Genomic DNA, 22567 nt, shown 5'->3' with positions numbered 1-22567 from the left:
AGCAGGCAGCAAGGGAGAGGATGCACAGCATCTTGATGTGCAAGGCTGAAGAAAACATCATGAAACAGTCACATTTTTATATTATTCTTCATCAACTTCAAACATGCTGTATGGTTTGAGTAAAGAAAAGGCAAAGAAGAGCAAAGTATGACAATGCTTACCCTGGATCCTGACACTGCCATATCCAGCTCAGTGCTGATGCCAACACTCGAAACTTCATCAGTATGCCCGTAAAGGATCTGTAACGGCCTAGGTGCTAGACCTACAGGCACTCCTCCCTGAGAGTAACAAAAAGTGCAATGACACATTCTCTTGCAGCTGAAGGACAAACAAAAAATAAATTTCTGGTATCTTCACTATCAGTTGTGGGAGATGTATATTTGACATAGACCAAAAGCGAAGGCATAACTCATCTGTTCCAATTCCAATTTTTTACCTTTTATGTCAGCAGTGCTATTTACTGACATCACAAGAATGAACGCAGGACATGTGAAAGACAGAGCTTTTTAGCTGCCTTGTTTATATCCCTTCAGATGTCCAGGTTACACCACAGTTAGCAATCCTAATAGGAGTTAGGATCCACTCATCTACCCACTTTTTCTTCATCTGTGTATTTGGGCTTGTTCAGTTCTTACAGTTTACATTGCACTTAAGCACTATGTTCACAGCCATGCTTAAAGAAGTTGAAAGTTATTTTCCTTAAAATTACAGCAACTCTGTTTGATCTTCTAAGGAAGAGCTAATATTCTTTCTCAGTGACTACCAGTAGTACAATATACAAAGGAAATACTGTAATAATGTTCATTAAAAACAGTAATTTTCCCACATGACTGCAGGCTGTAAAAAAATCATTTAGTACTTTTGTTCCAGCATATACAGACATCCTCAGACCAGTCCTACGGCAAGACCTGTGCTTAGTCAGAGGGTATTAGTAAATAGTTCCAAGAGGACTCTTTATTGTCACTTCTGTGATAGATATTTGGCAGTCAACCAAGGCCAGGGAGCCTGAAGAATGCAGGAATGCAGAACAAGTGTCAAAATACAGAGCTGGGAAAAAATGCAGAGCGGACAAGTAGAATGGACGTGACAGCATTCAGCCATTGCTGCCACTTTGTAAAGACCAAGGGAAAATTCTCACAAGAAGAATTTACAATACATACAAGATATTTAGATATCCATTAAAGAATAATAAAAAAAATACATGAGAAGTCTTAAGAAAAAACAATTCTAACCAAATATCATCTCCAAAGGATGACTTATTTAACTCACACTAAGATAAACTAAAAAATGCTCAACATTTATCCTCACTTGAGACAAAAAAAATACTGTTGTGAGCACTAAGGTCTCATCTTTTTGACCAAACACTATTGGTACAAAGTACTTCTTGAAAGAATTCTAAATGTTCCCACCAAAAAGACGGCTTCCACAAAAAGACATGCAGTTACACGCCACTGTACTGGTTTAATGTGCTGACTTTAGTTCAATTATAACAAGGTGATGTGACAAAATGTGCTGTCCATAGTATGACAGCTCCCCCTGCAGTTAATTCTACTCATGTTACCTGTAATGCAGCAATCAGAAATGAGCATTTAAATGCTTAAAAATGGAAACGGCCTCACATTTCGTGTGTGAGTACACACATGCATCACACATCCACTTTCACTGTGTGAAAGCGCAAGACTAATATTAAAGAATTCTGAAATGCCAGCATAAATCCAGTTCACAGACTAGTGTTGGCTTTGCTATCACCTAGTGTACTCGTTCAACAGTGGAAACAATACGCTAAAATGCAAGTAGTACACTGAACAGCAGCCTAGAAATGTAAAAATCCCCAACTATAAACACTGTTCTAACAAATTTAGGAAGTCTCAAGCACTGTCTCTTTTTTGTTCTTCTATCTGTACAACGGGGAACAATATTTGCCTATCCTGAAAATAATCTATGACATCTTTAAGAGTGCCTCTGAAACACTGTACTTCAGCTGTAAAGTAACTAATGTGTATAGTGAATATTTCAAATACAGAAGACAATGGGAGTAGTAAAATTAGTAAGCTAATCAATTTTAGTGGACTGTCTTCCCTGCCAACCTGAAAGAAAATCAATAAACCATCACAGCAAGACAGAGGAGCACAAAAAAGCATTCAGAAACTGCTTCTCAGAGTATGCCTAAATAACCTACCTGCTGAACTATTTGCCATATCATGCAGGTAGTGTCTCTGGAGCCTGAAATTAAATGAATTCCACAGTAGTCTATTGCCAAGCAGGTCACAATATCTAGATAAAGGAAAGAAAACACAAGGTTATCATCACAGAAATATTTAAAACTAACTTCCCACAGAGTGACAATGTGCATGTAATAGACCAACAACGTATCCTGATTTGCAGTCAGTTCACTGTGATAAGGGCTCATGAGACTATATTAAACAACGAAGTCTTGTACAGGTGTACCAACCTGATTTAACCACCTTTGCTACCTAAAACCAGCAGTCAAGCCTTCTTTTGAAACGACATTAAACCATCACTCCAATGACTAAAAAGTCATGCTGAAGTATTTATGTATAATCATGGTTCAAATATTCTTCTGTTCCTATGCTTCCATTCCTTTATAACAGCTGGGCTTGTCCGCTCGAGTGCACTGGCTACAATTATTTCCAAGAAGACCAAACATCAAGACACAATAAGCAAAACCTTTCATTTCACGATATAAACAATTACTAACCCATGTGCCTGAGATGCTGTCCAACCAGCTTGCCTTTCGTAAGAGATGTCACTCTGATGCTGTTGTCCCAGTGTCCTCCACTAAAGAGCAGCTTTGCATCATGGGACACTGCAAACAACTTGGAGGTGATCTCCAGCCTCGGTGCAAAGGGACCACTCACATTGCGCTGGGTTCTGCAGGCAAATGATGAGCAGTTAAGGGTAGCTTTAGTTCAGACCAATGTATTTTGCACTTCCTATATCCTTAAAAATAAATAAGAAATTCCATCTGTAGAGGAGGCTATATCTAAAAAAATAATTGGGGGAATTCTGGCACCCTGATATCCAGGGCAATACTCTCTCTACCAGCAGCAAGTGGAAGCAAGATTTCACCTTAGATCTTTTCCGTCTTTCATGCAATTTGATCCTGTATGAATAACTCATGTCCCTACTAAGTATTGTTACAATAAAGAAAAAAAAGAATATTCTAAAAAGCGAAGAAGCAAACCCACCACATATACCTGCACTATAGTGTAAGGAAGTATGAAGACTGACCATCTCAGATTCAAAGATGAGTATTTATTTTTAAAAGTTAGAAGTACATCTAAGAATGGAGAACCTTGAAGTACTACTTAAATAACTCTTTACTAGAACAGTATTACAGATTAGAGGTAATATTCTTGAACATCAGAAGATGCATTCTTATGTGAAAACTCAGCCAATGAAAACAGTATAACCCACTGACTGTTGAACAATTACTGTGTTTTATTAGTGTAGATGCATTCATCCGCACCTCGCCTCATCACATGCTTACTTGGGATTTGTCACTGTGGTATCTCTGATGAATGTAAAATAGTTGGAGATATTTTTATCATAAGGCAGCCAACCATGAGTTCCAATAACACAGTTCAGACTTGCTGTTACCTAAAAAAGTTTGAAAGGAAAATCTGTGAAACCCACAGGTATATTTTCTGCTTGCCTTTGATGGCAATGGAGCTTGCATAAAATCCAGCACGGCCTTCTACACTTCCATCTACAAATCAAAAAAAAAGTCCAGCTGAGGTGAGTTAATGCACATGTGGTGCATATTACCAAATTAGAATAGTGTGTGTTCTAGATACACCAGAGAAGTTGAAAGCAGGGAGAAGGAACATGTAGCAAGGAGGTAAAATGCAAAACACCAAGTCATGTGCTGCTTCTCTTATTTGAAATAGCAGTCATTAAACGTTAACATATTACCACAGGAAGATGATTTTTTAAAAAAATTGTACTACAGTTCCATTTCTGAGAAATAAGAAGGGAATGTAAATAGTCGAGGATATTTTCATTAGATATTTAGAAAAAATAAAATGAGAATTTTAGACGTGTCCAAATTCTAAATTATATATGCACATACCACACTAAGCCAGGACAGTACATTTGACCTACAAAGTAGGAATATTGGAAAATAATATTCTTTCCTGCAAAACCAAGGTATTATTGCACAGGGCCTGTATGCAGACCATACATACAGATGTAAATACAAACCCACTCTCCTCTTTTCATCATTTGGCCATCTGCCATAGTGTAAGGACAAAAGTTAATTTCAGCAACAGTGCCAGCCTTTGAAGTAAGTATATGTGGCATACAGTATAGTTTACTATATGGGTCGGAAAGTAATGATAAACATAATGGGGCCATGAAAAACTGCCATTTTCAAGCTGGGCTGCACTGCATTAGGAAGTTGATTGCTATTATGGAAGTGGATTGAGTGGGCAACTTACACCACACCTCACGACAACTGACACTCATGTCTCATCAGTTCTTAAATGCCATTCAACAAATCAACCTGGTTTCTCTACAGAAGACAAACGTTTAACTTATAGCTGACATTCACTATGGGTTAAAGGAACACATTTGAACAGGAACAGTTAAGAAGTGTTTCTCTACAAGTTGTATGAAACATACACACCTATTTGACTGTCTGCAGTCTAAGAATAGTATTGACACATGCAACTCACCAAGATCTCTGGGCTTCCCTGAGAAATAAAGGAACGTGCCTGATTCCTGGGGACAACAGCTTTGATGATGGGCACACCATCACTGATTCCCTAAGAGAAAGGACACAGTTTCGGTTTGATTATATGTAAGAGCTAAAGGACAAATCTGGTATCTGTGGAGAGTAAAACCCAAAGGCTCTGGAGTAACGTCAGCCATGTAGAGTCCTCTAAGGCACTGGAACACACATATCCAGCTCATGCAGGGATGCTTTGTTGCAGACACCAGAAATGAAACCCTGGCTCTGTCCTAAATCAGGGAGTTTAGCTCCCAAGTTCAGGGAGTCCTCAGGTGCCGCCAGTGATGTTCTTGGTTTTCTTAGCATCTTAAGACTCAAAAAACACCCACACAAGCAGCCAGAAGATACAAATTTAGGGGATTCAACCTCGATGAAACTAATTTAGACACATTTGCATTTTAAAAACGTTTTCTTAAATAGGAAGCATGTTTATTTTCATCTAGGTTGTGACCTTTTGTTTCAAGTATGTCAGAAATTGCAGATCAGATTTTACAAAATTTCAAGTAACATCTACCTCGATGAAGAATGACTTCAGTTCAGTGAGGTGCTGAAAGAGATTCAGGGTGGAGGTGTCACTTTTAGTCAGTCTTTGCACTACCTCTTCTGCTGACAGCCTCTGTGGATGGGGCTCCTAGGAGACAATATTTGAAGGATTAGCAGGTTGCACAAATTTATTCATTTGTTCAAGTCACATGATACTCAGAAACTTCTTGATAATCAATGGGAAAATAGACTCTTGAGCACCTAATTTCCCTTGGTAACATATACTAATTTCTTTTGAAAACGGTATGTTAAATTTCCATCAGTGTGACCTTTAGCAGTGGTAATGTAGCAAAGACTTAAAATTCCTAAAATTACAAACTATTCTCTTAGAAATCATCATCTTTTCATTCTTTTTCCAAAGTCCTTTGTTACTCAGTTGGATTTAACCACAAAGGTCTCACTGAGAGGGAACAAAGAGCATTACCTTTAACAGCTGACATGGAGTTTGCCCAAAATTGTTTATCATCCCTTCTAAAGCTTTCCTTTCTTTCTCATCTGTTAAAGCATCCAAATCCACAGCCCCTAGATCACAACCAGAATGATGAAGGGTAGAAAAATGGAAAAAGAACATGATCCAGACAACTTATTGAGAACTGATAATGGTCAACAAATGTTGTGAAACTTAATTTAATTGCAGTGTTATCACATTTTACTCCTGAAAAGCCTTCAAACAATGCCTTCATGTTAAAGATAATCTGAAAACTCCACTCAGTAAGTGGAATTTTAAGTGTATCTGTAAAAGTGCAAGAATTGAAGGCTTTTTTCTTATCAAATAAATTTAATATACATCATGCATGCAGCACATTGCAAATAAAAGCCACTCAAAATTCTGCAAGTTATGCTTCATCTATAATTCTGTTGCTTTATCATAGGCTACTATATGGCATGCTCACAAATCAAGTGGTTTTTGTCTAAGACTGAAAATCCCCAAGTCTGACGACAATGACAAAAGAGCATACTGCTTTGTACCTTCATAAGTACAATAATAGAACACATTGAGTGCCTCCACTGCAGCTGGTCCCCTCTGCTTGTAGCCAAAAATCAGATCTATCCATTCATGAAGATGAGCGGAAACATACTCAGATTCCTAGAACAGAAAAATACTCTTGTAAGAATAAGAACTGCTGCTTTCTTGAAATATTTACTATTTTCTGTGAAAGAGATTTAATTCCAAAAGATATTTAATTCCAAAACTAGGTATACACCAATGTATAGGGCAGAAGTATGAGAATATCCATGTGCGTTAAGGGTAGTAACCGCCAGTAAGAGGGAAAATTAATCCAGCACAGCAGCACATCTAGACTCTCGAAATGCAACTATGCAATGGAAGGTAAGCTGCTAGCTCTTGAGAACCATAAAGCATACTCTTTAAAAAGCAAGGGAAGCCTTATCACCTAAACCCACCTAATTGTGCATTCTTAGGGCAGCAAACTCCCACATGATTCGTATCTTCAAGCTCTTCCCTTCTTTTTTTTTGAGCATTTTATGGACATACACAGCGCTTTTAACTGAAAGTTCTAACGGTACTTGTAATGTCAAACGCAACCACCACTCTAGTTCAAATGTGGCCTCAGTAGTTCACACTTAAGCCACAGTGACGATGTGCAGGTGTACCTGCTTTATCATTATTTCACACATATAAACCCCATCTTACCAGAGCCTTCCTGTGTTTATAAATGAAGTCTTCTGGGGAGTGAGCCCATTTGGGGAGAACAACATCATTTACCACCTCTTTGGATATTTGAAGCTGACCTAAGTTAAAACCTAGTGAAGAATTTGGAGAATTTTAAGAGTTACTACAAAATATTTCAAGTATCTTGATACCTCAATAAAGATTGAAAAGCATTACTATCTCAATACAAGGGAAGGATATTGAAAAATTCTTAATGTATATTTCCAGCAACGCTACCACCAAGGGCAAGTTCTGCCTGAATGTTTAAAAAGTTAAATAATACAGGATAACAATTGTCCGAAGTACCTAAATTATTCCAAAGCTGAAGTCTCAGCCTCCAAAGCAGCACTAATCATTTACACAGCTACCTGTGAACAGATTTGCATTTGCTTTCTTTTAGCAAGACTAAGAGTCCAAAGCATTTCAATGAGGTTATTCATAAGAATGAAGTTACTTTCAGGTTTAAATGGTTGTAGTATTAAGGCTTCAAGAAGTCTTAAATCCCACCAGGTTTCACTAGAACGACTCTAAATGCTTAAATCACTTTTGAAAGTGTGACCTGGATGTTTCCAATTTTTATAACTTAGAACTCTTGTAGACTGTAGCTAGCAGAATAAATTAGCAGCAACACACATACAAATCCATTTTTAAATTGTGTAATAGGTAGAAAACCCGTTCGCTATGCAATAAATGTGAATTAAAAACTGGCTAGGAGTCTCACATCAGAATGCAGGATGCTGTCTTTGCAATCAGCATTATCAGTCATTTTTTTTTCCTTGTGGGCACTGAAACCTTACAAGGCTCTAAAATCAGGTGATTTAACATTACATTGGAAGGTAACTGTAGCAAGCAGAAAATATGTTGGTTGCCTAGAGCAAATAAAAGATCTCACATGTTTGAAGATGTCCAAACTCTATCATCCAATGAACCCAGTAAAAAGAATACTAATTAGCCTATATTAACTTTTGCTAATTATTTAATCAGTATTAACTGCTGTAATTTTTTTCTTTTTCAAACATCCAAATGATCATCTCTGGTATTTTACATTAGGTAAACAACACTATTTTTGGCCATCCTTAAGTCCCTAGTCCGAATTTATCAACAACATTGAGGCTGTTGCTTAACACAACTGATGTCTTCATTAAACAATCTGAAGCCAGCATGATGATTAAAGTAATTTCTACAAGCACAATATAAAGTTTACATAGGAAGTGTTCCACAGCATTCACAAATGGTTGTAACAATTCTTCTCTGAAGAACACTAGAACAGCTTTCTATGAGAATATTTGGCGTAGTCAGTTTACCATTTTGATTCTCCAGGAACTCTGGAAAGTAGAAGAACTCTGGGATAAGTTCCTTGACATCATTGGGGTTGTCCATGAGCGCCTGCCATGTAGCAGGAATAGAGTGGAACTGCCTGTCAGCACAGTCAAACCTGCAGATCAGAAATCCCAGGTTAGACTTGGTTCACTCCCTCAGTAAACTGGTAATGAAGCAAAATGAGGGTGCTGCTCATTTGCTCACAGTATACCTGCCACTTTGAAGCTGGATATGAAGTGTTGTGAAAGGTTCTACTCGAATGAGGTAATGCATGACACCAGCAGCATTTGAGTAGTGTGTCCCATAGTGAAATTTGTCAATCATCCCCAGGGGATCCTCGAAATTCTCATATCTAAAACACAATAAAGATTTATAAACACAACTGAGCACTACAGTTGATTGACATGTGGATCACAGCATTCTATAAGAGAAAAATACATTGTGTTTTGTTAAACATGAGGACTTCAATTCTGACTTCAAAAGTCCCTAAGAAAAAGACTTCTGACAGACAGAAATGTACACCAGATGAAGCCTTTGCATACCTGTTCTTATACTCTTCCCTAGGCAGTTGCTATCAGCTGTCAGAAACTGCATAAAGGGCAAGACAGGACTGATTTAGTATGACTTAATGCAACAGACAACCCCCCCTATATTACTAAGCTGTACAGATATTATTGAAGGGACTTGTCACAGTTTCTTGCAAGATTTAAGAAAAAAAAAAAAAAAAAAAGATAAAAAGATTGTGTGTGTGACTGTGTCGAGATGCAGAAAAGAGATTTAATTGACACTTTTCTACAGGCAACCTCACTGTACAGTGCCCCGCCACCATCTGGCTGATATATTGCTCAGTGGCACAAGGCTGGTAGGAGAAAATTGGTTCTCCAGCAGTACGACTAACTACAATTTCAATACAGTCAAGGGCAGAGCCTAATCATTCAAAGAAAATTCTCCACGTTCCAAGTTTTCTGAAGAAAGTTGGTTTTGGAAGCTGTCTGACTGGTGCAATGTGGTATGACGGATGGCACACTCACTCCCCACACTAGCAAAAAAAGAAGGATTGCTACACAGATGTGTGGGTGTAAGTAAGTACTTGTCATTCCTACCTACAGAGGAGTTGCTGCAAGTCACTGAGTTATATTTTATTTTAAAGATAATAATCTATGCTTGAAAAAAAGAGCAGGAAGCACAGACTCTGGTTCAATGTTACCTCTCAGCACAGGCAGCTCAACTTACAGTATGATTTTGCATTCCTTATCTTGAAGCAGACATGGGACATAGTATTCTCTCTGCAAGCTGCTGGGTCTTTAAGTGTTTCTCCAGCCTTTTAGTGTTTTTATCTCCACATCTCAGAAACAATTGAAAATTTGTCCTTTCAGTGCCATCTAAGCTAACTAATCTGAATACAGTAGGAACAACAAGTCGTAACCTTTGCAAATGCACCTGTGATGTTATAAAACTAGTTTTTAAAACTTTCACTGTCACAACTTTATTTTTGAAATATCTTATTAGCCTGAAGGCTCAGAAAAGATAGAGAAATAGAACGGAGTGTTCTGGTACATACTTCTCTTTCACAGCCTTGGCATTCTTTTCATTTACCACCCCTATGGGTTTGGACAGATCTCTAAAGACTGCAGGATTGTTCAGGTCCAGTTCTTCTGAAGTATAATCTCGTAAAATCCAAGGGAACTATAAAAGAGTCAAAGATAAAACTGAGATTAAAAATCCATCTTTCAAAATAGAAAAAATACAACTGGCAAAAAACCCAAAAAATTATTCTTTTTTAATTACCACCGGATATTGAGCAAGGTCATTGTAAGTTCGTCCTGCCATTGTGTTCAGCTGAATAAGGTAGTCAAAGTTGGATATTTCTCTATTCACCCATTTCTGAAAAACAGAAAAAGATACAATGGAAGTCACTACATGAAAGATACCACTATTGCAAATTACACATTGTGGCAGTGTTTATCTGCCAGAGGACAGCACTGGCAAGTGAAAGACACACAACTGCAAGAATGGTATGAAGAGATGGAAATTAAAAACACATCTACTACATTTAAAAATGTATCCATATTTAGGGTAATACAGACACTTTGACATTTTCCTTTTATACCAATGTTACTAATTCCCTTAAGATCATATTTCCTGCTTAATCTTCATGAGTTTCATTGAAAGCCCCATCATGAAAAGGTAGCAGGGAAAATTATCCATGCATGTAGTGAAAAAAGTTCCAAAATGAGCACTCAGTATCATGGACTGAAAATAGAAGCAGGTCTGCTACATGTTTTCTACTCTTGTTGGAACCCTTGTCACAATCTCATCAACACAAGAGGCTGCTCCATCCGTTTACCTCACTGACTGTACACAACGGAACACAGTGGTTCTAAGAATATGCATGTGAAAGTTCAGGGGCGAGACCGAAGGTACAGAAATTGGCAGTCACCATCTGGGGGAAAAAAGCCAAATCAGTAGTCCAGGATGTTCCAGGACTCCTTCAGGAAGCAGAGGAATGCTTTAGACCGTTTGTGCTGAAGTCTCATACCTGCATCAGACCTGAAGCTTTAAAAAGTTCCTGCGGAGATCTTGTCCCAGAAATATTTGGAGAACGCAGTGACAATATTCGACTATATACTTTGTTGCGTACCTGTTAGAAAGCAGCACGAATAAAACAATTATTCTAGAGACTGAAGCTGACAAGTAAACAACTTCTCTGCTACTTAAAACGTGAAATAAATGGAATACAATTATGCTTTAAACACTTCTATCTCTTGCTGTATAAAACATTTGGACATGGATGGACATGACATCCTTCAATTACAGGATACAAAGGCAACAAATAACATGAAGCAGATTTTTTCACTTTTATGTAGATACTACACAGTAAAAAAATCACTGTTGCCACAGAAGTCTTCTAGGAAATACTGCTACTCTTCAAATAAAATTATACCAATGTTTTTCCTACAAAATTATTGCAAAGGTGTATTTGCTAAAAACGAACAAACAAAACCCACAAACCCAAGTCTCCACAACATTTTATAGGAGCTATTCATAGACTGACTGTGGCAGAATGCAAACCCCCCTCTCTCCCCCTCCCTCCTTTGACATGGAAGGAGTAGACACATCTCCCTCTCTCTGCTGCTTGAGGCCAACAGCTGCTTTTGTTTGGCCCCAGAGCCCCCGGCCAGGGTCATTAAGAGAAGGGAGCACTGAGGCACCAGGGAGCCGCTGGGCGCCCGCGGCCAGTGTGGGGGATGTTTGGAGGCTTCAGGGGCACCCACAGCCAGGGTGGGGGTGCAGAGAAGCTTCTGGAATGCCCACAGTCAGATCTGATCAGGCTGTAAAAAACGGGATTCTCGTCGAGGCTCCGCCCCTTGCGCGCGACCTCTTGGAGTTACGAGCTGAGCCGCTGCTGCCAGGATCCACTGCCAATGCCACTGCCTACCTCCTTATTGAAGTTGAGGAAATAGTTGGTTTGGTCGGTCAGGAAGATCTCCAAAGCTGATCTCCTCAGGTTGTACCGACGCAAATGGATCTCTCGAATTTGAGAAAGGTGCCATTTGAAATCAAAACCTACTCCTAGGAAGACAATTTTGATAGTTGACTGGGCTTATATCAAAAACTTTTCATTTAAACATAACGCAGTATCGTTTCCAATCACCCCAGAGTTATCCCTAGAAAAGCTCAATTTTATATGCGGCTTGATTAACCATCTTACTAGGAAAATGTAACTTCAGCTATTGTTCTACTGAAAGAAAGAGGCAGCAGGGAATATCTGATGGAGTGTATAATTGTTTTTGCTTTCTGATCAAGGTCACTTCATAAATGTATTCTGTTGATAAAAAATATGAACCAACCCCCTTCAGTCTCTTAAACAGGCTTGAATAGAGGCTTTTATGTTTAGAGTTCCCAAAAGGTCAACTACTTGATACACTGGTTTTGAAAATTTTACCAGTATTTGTCAAACATTTCAGGTCACTGTTTTCACACTCAGCTATGTATATTCTATTAAAGTTCACTGAAATAGTATACATGATTGATGTTCACATACCTTTTAATTATCACTTACTACAACTTTTTGATCAATGTAAAAGTGAAACATTTGTCAGGGAGAACATGGAGATGCCAAAAATTTAGAGGTAATGACATTTTGTAGTCAAACTTAATTTTTTTTAATAGGTTAATTTTTTAAAGAAATACTCAGAATGGTGAATCCATTTAGCAGCTCAGCAAGTACAATTCCAGATTCTTGATTCTGAAGGGATCAGCCAGCTACTGATCACCAAGTACAATATTAATTTCAAGTACCAATGCACAACTTGTCTCTTCACAATTAGTTTGACACTCAGTCTCAAAAAAAATCCAGCTCAGCCTACTGAAAACAGAATGCTGAACTGCACTGAACAGAAAGAGACACTGATCACACTCACCTTCCTCTTTTTCAATGCTGCTGTCAAAGAAATAGATGTGCTGGGTAGTGATCTCCAGCCTGCCAGGTATCACATCAATTACTGTAATGAGTTCACAGTCTTCAGACAATATCAGCTTTTCTTTCTGACTTTGCTCATCCTTCTCATCCCTATAAAAATACCACTAAGTGTTAGGAAGATTACACAGATGCTTGGGTACTTGGTAAGAGTACAGTTCAGAAAATAATTACATTTGAATGGCATTAAAAGTACAACATAAATGACTATACGAAGGTACTTCCATCAGCAGTCTTGCATGTTCCAGACTAGACTACAAAACACCATTTCATAGCAGCACTCTTCAGGCTTGATATTTCAGTCTCGGGCACAATGGACTTGACCTTCCCTGAAGTACAAAAACATGAGGCTGCATTTCCCTTATTTAATTGCTGGGTGCTTAAATTATCCGGCCCAGAGCAGAGCTAAGTCCTGGTTCATGTGACTAAAGTTACCTTCACAAGTATTTGACGAAATGGTTACTCAGAAGTCTGCAGACGTGACACACCACAAACAAGCGTTTAATTACCTTTATGGTGCAAGAAAATACATAAGTATCACTCAGAGAAGCACCACTTCTATGCTGGACTTCAAGAGCACAGACACACATAGATGCACGCACAACATCACATGCCCAGTCCTACTCTGCTGTACTTACAAATTGGAACTGGCTGCAGTGTCTTCTTCTGGTAGTTCAAGAACATCATCTTCCAAGTCACTCACTTTCACCTGCTTCACCACCTCCAGCAGCAGAGAGTCACTAGAAGGCTGTGTCTGGTGCACACCTGTCAGAAAGAGATATTGCAGCTCACAAAATGTTTGCTACAACACTTTGGGAAAGCTGAACTCCTGAGTGTATCTTCTGCTGTCAAAACACAGAATCCCAGAATGTCAGGGATCGGAAGGGACCTCGAAAGCTCATCCAGTGCAATCCCCCCATGGAGCAGGAACACCCAGATGAGGTTACACAGGAAGGTGTCCAGGCGGGCTTGAATGTTTCCAGAGTAGGAGACTCCACAACCTCCCTGGGCAGCCTGGCCAGGCTCTGTCACCCTCACTGAGAAGAAGTTTCTTCTCAAATTTAAGTGGAACCTCTTGTGTTCCAGTTTGCACCCATTGCCCCTTGTCCTGTCACTGGTTGTCACCCAGAAGAGCCTGGCTCCATCCTCCTGACACTCACCCTTTCCATATTGATCCCCATGAATGAGTCCTCCCTCAGTCTCCTCTTGTCCAGCTCCAGAGCCCCAGCTCCCTCAGCCTTTCCTCACACGAGAGATGTTCCACTCCCTGCAGCATCTTGGTGGCTGCGCTGGACTCTCTCCAGCAGTTCCCTGTCCTGCTGGAACTGAGGGGCCACAGCTGAACACAAGATTCCAGGTATGGTCTCCCCAGGGCAGAGCAGAGGGGCAGGAGAATCTCTCTGACCTACTGACCAACCCCTTCTAACCCACCCCAGGTCCCATTGGCTTCCTGGCCACAAGGGCCCAGTGCTGGCTCATGGTCATCCTGCTGTCCACAGGACCCCCAGGTCCCCTTCCCCTACACTGCTCTCTAATAGGTCATTCCCCAACTTATACTGGAACCTGGGGTTGTTCCTGCCCAGATGTTGGTTTTAACTGAGTAAAAAATAACGAGACTTCTTAGATACTTTTGGGAGAAGCAGAACACTAAAGATACTCCCTGAACTACATGATATACATATAAAATTGTAACAGTACAACAGGAAGACACAAACACATTAGAAAACTGAATTTTGATGTGGACATTTCCAACAAAATATTTTGCAGTGTTCTGTCAAACATGGTTAAAGTGTGCAGATTTCATGGAAATACACTGCATTTATTTTTTGCTTACTTGGGTTTAAAAGAGTTATTTTTTTTGTCTCAAGTCTTGACATCCAACACACCTAACTTAAATAACAGTTTGCACCCCTAACTCTGCTGTTTGGCATATTTCTGAAACAAAGTGCTTCATATCTACACATTTTAATTATAAGCTCTAAAAGGTTGTGAAGAAATAGTGCCTGCATACTCTGATCTCATTGTGTCCTTTTCTTGAAACAATCTTATGCAAGAAAGCTGTGTGACTGTTTATTTTAAACCAAAGACTTTCTATAACTTTTTGGCACAAAAACTCACATTTGAATAAACAAGGGGGAATTAATTCTGCTCAGTAGGAAGATGGTGTTTCAGGTGAAAGTACCACTCTTACGTCACATATTTTACTATAGAGGAAATAAATACAAAGAGTATTTAAATACAATTCTTAAATACAAAGAGTAAAGTGTGTATCTTTCTTCAGTAAAGACTGAAGAATCCCAAGTGAAATAGCAAATACAATCCAACTTTACCTAAATTATCTCTCAGGTCACTAGCATCCTGATGAGAGTTGAAGTTGTAATTCTGCACCAGTTTTAGTTTCATACGTGAAAAATTTTCCACATTTGAAAGTTTCCAGTGAATAGGACGCTGTTCCCTTGGAATACAAGAATATCCATAAAAACAGTTAAAAGAAGGTAAAGACCTATGTGAATTCGTTACGAAACAGCACATATTTAGAAAAATACTGGTCATCCACTTGTACATTGTAAAACAGAAAAGCAATAAACTGCGTTTTAATTTCATATTTCATCTTGCAGTTCTGATGAACCTAAAGTACTTTGCAAACAGTATTTATTTTCTATTATTATTATTTTAAACTGAAACCAACTTAACGCATAATAACTCAAAGTCTTTCTTAACAAGTCTGTTATCTCTTTTCCAGCAGAGCCACCTATCTGTAGGATGTCTCAAAAAGTTTTTGCAATCACTTCACTGATAACTAATTTTTTTGGTCACTTGGCAAGAGTACCCAGAAAACTACCTCAGCACTATGCTTGAAACTTTGCATTTTGCTAACTAAATGCAGGACACGTTATAAAAGATGCACTGAATGTTAACTTCACGTCTCAAGAATTGTTATCGGAGTCAATCTGCCACGGTTCACATGAAACAGTTAAGTTAGTCATGTGAGCAAACTCCTTTTAAGTATCATATACAGTTTGATTTAAAAACTTCTTACATCTCAGCCCAAGGGCCACGTTCAGAGAGGAGGTAGAGCTGGGCTGCTCTCCACTGTCTCAGAGTAGCTGTGTGTTGACCGTGAAGTTGCTTTAACATACTGTTGTAGCGCAGATTTTCCTGTCGAGCTTTTCTGCCGAACGGTTCCAGAAAATGCTCCTGAAAGACCATTAAAAACAGATCTAGCACTGAAATAACTCTGACCTTTGAAAACACAGTTTTGTGGCTTGCAAGGATTCTCACCAATTAAGAAGGAACAACAAAGCCTATGAGGTAAAAATTTCTGAAAATTTAAGGTAATGCTTACAAGGAAAATTTTAAGAAGCTTAGTGCTGGAAGAAATGGCACCAGACTTTGACTTTAAGATGTGAAGAAAGTATTATCCATTCTGAATCCATATGAAAAGAATTCTTCGTCATCAGAAAAGTGGTCAGTATGGTAATCCTATTGTAACAGGTAGGATTTTTCTTTAAACTCCTGTTCTAGAATGTGACTCTCATTCTATCCTTCCTTTAGCTACTTGAATAAAAGAGGACTTACTATAAGGATCCTTATTAAGTAGACAAAGAGAACACAAGAGAAATGTAACTTAGCTATATTTGCTGTAATTACTGCTTAATTCTACTGCCTAAACTGAGTCAGTTGAGAAACAGTTTTTTCAGAAGTTTCATGTTAAATAGGAGCTGTTCAGTATTTTAAACATTTTCATTGTATTGAAATAGGGTAAACAACAACCACCACCAAAAACAACAAAAAAAAACCCAAACAAAAATGAAACAAAACGAAACCAAATCAAACGAAAAAACCCACACAAAACAAAACATACACACACACCACACACGCTGACTCATCTCATAATGGATAAGAGATTTTAATAATTCAAACCAAAGTAAAAGAACATGCAGCTTATATCTGAGCATAATTCCAGGTTGCTGCACTATGAGAAAGGCCTCATGTTCTTAAATAAATCTGCTTACAGATAGGACTCTTAAATAGAAAGAACATAATTAAAAGAAAATCATACAAGTGTATCAAGTCACATTGCCCATAACATCTTAAACTAATCAACCTGCCTGCAATCACTTGAATTGGAGCATCCTGGAATTCAGTTTCTCCATCTTTTAGAAGGCAACTCCCAAGATAGTTCTAAGAGAAACTTGCACTCACTCCAAAACCTTACCTGAAATTTAAGCTTACTTTCTCCTCTCTCCCGGTCTCGCTTGTGCATGTTCACCATAAATGCTTCAGAACAATCCCTCCAATAAAGTGTCATCTGCTCGTGATCATGTCTGAATGAATTCTCTTCATACTGCTTCATATTTGGAATAATCTGGTTCCAGTAAAACGAAAAGCACAATGTGATTTCTCAATGAGTTTCTCTGCTTTCATGGCTAAAAAGAGAGGGAAAATGATGGAAAATAATCTACTACTTACATATTTGCCAATATACACTTGCCACTCAGCAGAGCTGCAGTATTCTTGAAAATCCTCAAAGAAAGATGGGCTGCCATTGGTAGGAGGCAATGAAGGGAGATGTAGGTTCATGAAAAGAAGTTCATAAATCTTGGATACCAATGTCCGAACAAGGGGAATCAAAAATGAGTAAGTTTCTGTCTTCTTTTCAATTGATCTACTCAAGATGCCTTCCAGCTTCCCCAGGATGTAGCACGCTTCGGGCTGGCTCTCAACTACTTTGGTCTGAAGAAGTGTGTTTAGTTTGGCTGCTGCCATAGCACAGACCTACACAGAAAAACAACAAAAAATGAATGCAATACTCAAAATAGTGATTTCCAGCACAGGAATATGGACATATTCTGGCTGCATCCTGGGAAGCCTAAGGCACACATCCATCAAATATGGACACTGACCACTTATCCATCCTGTAATAGACCGAACCTGAGTCCACTGCAACCACAAACAGCTGCATTAAGACAAGCCCAAACATAAACTAACAGGCCTGGCTTTTCTGAAGGGCTCATTCCAGGCACAGCCCTGCTAACTTTGCTCCAAATGTTGATTTGGCAGAACAGTCCAGGTTCACATGCACTTAAAATACGTAAACCCCAAACTACAAATAGATGTATTTTATGGTAGAAACAAAAAGTCACAATCAGAATCACTATCTTACTGCCACTAGTAGTGCCTACATAGTCCCAGCTTCCAACAGCTTGGCCTCTACCTCGTTCTCATGCTCGGAAGGTGCACATTGGCAAGACTGCAGGGTAAATTTGCAAATGGTAAGAATTAAGGCAAACATCTTCCCTGCACAAGGAGGAAGGACTGCCATCAGACTCACTAGATGTCAGCTAAAGCCTTCTTATTAGCTGCATTTTCCTGAAAAGCCAGATACATATTTTGGTAGACATAGCAACGGCATGCAAGGTCACTGATAAGGATGGATGCACATCTCACGAGAGGGGCAAGGAGAAACAGGTGACCAAAAATGGACCAACTTAGTATAACATCCCATTCACGTGATACTACATATAAAAATGGGAGATCACGAGGATTCTTGTCCCTTTTCCTTGTGGCCGACATTAGGAGAGGACCTTGCGAGTCGTCCCTGCCAGCTGAGGCCTAGTGACAGACTGAATCCAGCTCCGGTTGGCTGCAGAGTCCAGTTCAGGACTTCGGGTGCCGGCTCTGCAGTTGCCGGGACTTTCAAGATTGGTTTTGTACATTTTGTTTTATTTTCTCTATTCTTCTTAGTAGCATTAGTAAAACATCTTTAATTTTTCCAACTCTCTTCTCTCCCTCCTTCTTTCCCTCCCAATCACCTGTGCTGAGTGGGAAGGGAGGAGAGGGAGGAGCTGAAGGCAGAAGTTGTGGGGGAGAGGAGGTTAACAATACATCTGCCACGGTTTTATTGTCACCCCACAATCAAAACCTCGACACCCATAAACCACAACAGTTACAACAAACACGCGCTTAAAACACAGCACTACTAGTAGGAATTTGCCACCAACCTGTAGGTTATCTTGTGCAATGAATCCAAGGAGCAACCGGACTTGTACCTGTGAAAGCCTGTTTGCCTCTGGGCCAGCAGAGTACCAGACGGACAGGCTGTCCATGAGAGTCACCAGTTCTTCCAAGAGCTATTGCAAAAACAGATTGGCGTGAAATAAAATTCACAACAGCTACTCCAGCTGGAAACACAATCATTTCAACTAGCTGAAGAAGAGGCTGTGTTCACAGCTCTAACTTACCCAAATCCAGAAAATTATCCCAGAACACCGCACTGCAAAACAATTCCTGACTACAAAAAAATATCTCTAGCCCCATACGGTAAACTTAAGTGTTTCCCCTGAATAAAGCCAAAACCAACATGTGGTATATATGCATATGTTTTTGCCTATAATTGATGTCCAGTAAATGTCATTTCCTTAGGAAAGCTAAAGACTCCACAAGTAGGATTACTACAACGGAAAAGACACTATTACTAAATAGCACAGATCTCACACCAACTTGCAATTTCTGCCTTTAGTATAGATAGGACTTCATTCTCTTGCTTTGTATTTTAAATTATTTGACTGTAATGCTAGTAATTTACCAGCAATAGCAATGCACAGAGTGCCTTGAGAAGGAAAACAAGGCTTCCTTCATGAATATCTGATTTAGTGAAACACCTGAAACTGTGTAACAAGCTATAAATGTCTTTAAAAAAATATAGGAGGCAATCCTTTCTGTTCAGTATTTCTACACCAGGGTAGGTATTTGCAGGTAAATGGCACATTTCACTATCCAGATGTATTTGCTTAAAACCACTATACCTTCATGCATTCCCTAATAAATTACTGAAATGTAAAAGAGTGGTGGTGGCTCCATACAATGCCTCTCCCCTTTAGCCCTGAAAAATGGAAAAGCAATGACAGCTCAGCAAAGGAAACAAGACTACTGCCAGAAACGACACAAATGTTGAGGCAAATGATGGGGATCTAAAAGGCAGGAGAAAGAGCCAGATGGCAGAAATCTCCTTTACGTTACCTATTGCGTTGATTAGTAATTTTCTTCCACAGATCTCACGTTTCTGACTCTGATCTAGAAAATTGAGCTATTTGCATATACATGCACAACCTTATGTTGAACTTCCAATAGGGGTCAAAGCCCAGAAGTGACATTTCTCAGCTTGCAACTGAGAGCAGAGTTTTGGCTGGTTTTTTTAATCAGGACACATACAATGCATCATACCTGCTGATAAACGGTGCAAAATCTGCTTAGGCTACAACTGACACTGTTTCATTAGCTCCTACATTTTCTAAATACCTCTCCAGTCTGAAAAATACCTGGATTTTCAATAAAGAGTACCACCACTTAGAGGCCTATTTAATTTGCAAAATTAACTATATTCCCTGTGGTAAGTATTCACGCTTTTTTACTCCTTAAGGGGCAAGCTAACCCATTCCACTGCAGACACTCACTCTGTAGTATCTACCATTTAAAAACAAGCCTAGAAGGAACAGCAGTATCCAAGCTGACAACTTTTTCAGTAGTATTTCAGCCCATATACAGTACTTCCATTATGTAGTTACTGTACCTTTTCTGTCCATAAATTTGAATTAACTAGTCCTTCTGCCTGCAGGAAGTCTTGTACAATTAGCAAGAGCATGAAGGCATTTTCAGCATGTGCAGGGAGAGCTTTTGAATCTCTGTTGTCAGTGACTGACCATTCTAACATCTTCTCCAGCAAGCTGCATGGAAAACAAAATCCCAAAGTCATTATTATACGTTCTAAGTGTAAGTGGCCTAAAAAAAAATCCAATTAAGTATTTAATTGAGCATGTTAGTCTGCAGTGACATAAGTGTCATCTTCTCGATATGTCAATGAGGTAAAAGAGATTTCGAAAAGCTCACAAAACCAGCGATACGTTTTCAAAACCTTATCACCATGCGACACCACTAAATCGGTAGCAGAATATACTTCTGACAGTATGTGAAGAAAAGTACATCTTGTTGTGAAACACCCGCCCCTTCCCTGCTTCACTAAAGCCCCTTTCCCTGTTTTCCTTCAAAAGAGATGAAACAATCCATCCTTGAACCGGACACTCACTTGAGTTTTATTTCATCAGAAGGTCGCAGCAACTCATTAGACATCCCCAGTTTGGTCAGTGCAGAAAACACCTGCCCTCGCTCAATCCAAGCAGCAGCATCAGATTTTTCAATGCCTTTCCACATTATACACAGTAGGATGTCGGTAAGTAACTGTATGAGTTCAGTATCACCCCCCTACAAAAGAACAGAAATATTTACAGCCCTTCTAGTCTAGACAACCTCCAAAACCTTTCTCCTTCATCATAGTCTACGTTTGCATGCTTCGGTATTTTTGAAAACTCTGCAGTCTAAAGTCCAATGGCCACATACATGCAAATGCAAAGATAAGAGACCATGGCTTGCTTGTATGTTGTAATACATACTGACTTGATTCCTACATCATTATTTCAACCTGACCTCTAGTCTGCTCTATGCCTCCTCTGGAAGGTAAAGGATGTTGAAATATAGAAGGAGGGGGGAGTTTGTAGTTTTCTTTGTTTTAACATCAAAGCTATTCCAACCAGAGAACCATAAAAAGGAGACATGTTACAAAAGGAAGTACCCCTATAAAATAGCTATATTGTTTGCTCTTCTGTTGGAAGATAGGAGGGGGAAAAAAACCCTACAATAATTATGCATTAGGAAGATTATTAAAAAAATAAACAGCAATTGCAGACATTTGGAAAAATTAACCACATAGAGAGTGCATTACTTACTCCTTGGTTTTCAAATAAAGAAAGATCGGTGGCAAAGCCCACATCATTTGAAAGAGCCAGCTCTTTGTCGGGCTGCCCAGAGAACGCCTTTGTGTTCTCTATGGGTGAGGGTGTGCTGGGCTGACTGTCTGTCAGCCGATTTGCAACGTCCGCCAGTTCGTAAGAGTCAACACTGGAGAGATCTAAGCTCAAATGTGAAGGATTGCTGTGCCACAATTCCTCCCGCTCCTCCAGCCTAAAAGACATCTCCGCTGTGGACGCATCTTCCAGTGGCATGACAGAGAAATGAGCAGGGACATCCAGGGATTTGGCGTCTTCTAAACTCCACTGATCAAACAGACCATTAACACATGCGAAGCTGCCAGTTTTGTCTCCCTCTGTCTTATCAGGTTGATGTTTCTGAAGCTCTTCAGCAGGAAGCTTTTTCTCCTCTTCCCTTGAGGAATCAGCCCTGGTCTCTTTCAAGCCAATCTGGACAACTGAGTTTTCTTTCAAGAACAGTCGAATCAAAGTGTCCTGCCAGCCCAACTGCTGAGAAATCTGCTGTGCTGCATCCAGCTGGGAATGCAAAAGGTGCAAAACCTGAGGACAGCAGAAGGTATCCCATGATTATACATTAATTTTGGTGGGTCACTGCATTCATTCTAGCTTTGCAATTAGACATTTTACAATCTACAACTTTTTGCCTTTTTTAAGGCTCTTGTAAAAGAGCCACAATCAGTTAATAATAAGCAAACAAGTCATAAAATAATTTTCTCATTAGAAATAGCATATTTGGAAAAAAAAAGGGATAAAGAAAAATTTCTCAGGAGCAGGGAAGAAAAGCTTCCAAAGCATATTGCTAAGTCCTCATATTCCAGCCACTCTTCTGTACCAATTCCAGCAAAAGCCAACTATCCCAACAAATAATCCTAATTCAGCCATTAGTCTGCAAAAAAAGAAATCTAGACCAGAAAATACGCTTGATTAGGAACTACTCAATAGATAAAAGTAAGAAAGCTGCAATATTAATAGCT

The 22567-nt window shown here is 39.3% G+C and overlaps 1 pseudogene across 1 annotated transcript in view; it reads right to left on the bottom strand.

Moving 5' to 3' along the window:
- Positions 1–22567, bottom strand: part of LOC308041726 (neurobeachin-like protein 1) — a 52012-nt pseudogene that overhangs the window by 6191 nt on the left and 23254 nt on the right. The window contains exons 21-45 of the transcript in view: positions 21552–22133; positions 20855–21030; positions 20342–20495; positions 18774–18902; positions 17242–17547; positions 16988–17137; positions 15809–15966; positions 15099–15223; positions 13407–13533; positions 12713–12861; positions 11728–11861; positions 10828–10929; positions 10077–10172; positions 9850–9974; positions 8500–8640; positions 8273–8403; positions 6951–7060; positions 6266–6383; positions 5721–5818; positions 5268–5384; positions 4698–4787; positions 3512–3621; positions 2720–2892; positions 2180–2274; positions 162–278 (exon numbers count right to left, since the gene is read on the bottom strand). The product of the transcript in view is annotated as a neurobeachin-like protein 1 (transcript). The remainder of the gene's footprint in view (positions 1–161; positions 279–2179; positions 2275–2719; positions 2893–3511; positions 3622–4697; positions 4788–5267; positions 5385–5720; positions 5819–6265; positions 6384–6950; positions 7061–8272; positions 8404–8499; positions 8641–9849; positions 9975–10076; positions 10173–10827; positions 10930–11727; positions 11862–12712; positions 12862–13406; positions 13534–15098; positions 15224–15808; positions 15967–16987; positions 17138–17241; positions 17548–18773; positions 18903–20341; positions 20496–20854; positions 21031–21551; positions 22134–22567) is intronic.

Source organism: Nesoenas mayeri (genome assembly GCF_963082525.1).
Source record: "Nesoenas mayeri genome assembly, chromosome: 6".
NCBI lineage: Eukaryota > Metazoa > Chordata > Aves > Columbiformes > Columbidae > Nesoenas > Nesoenas mayeri.
Note: the sequence above shows the minus strand (reverse complement) of the source record. Positions and strands in the feature narration are given on the sequence as shown.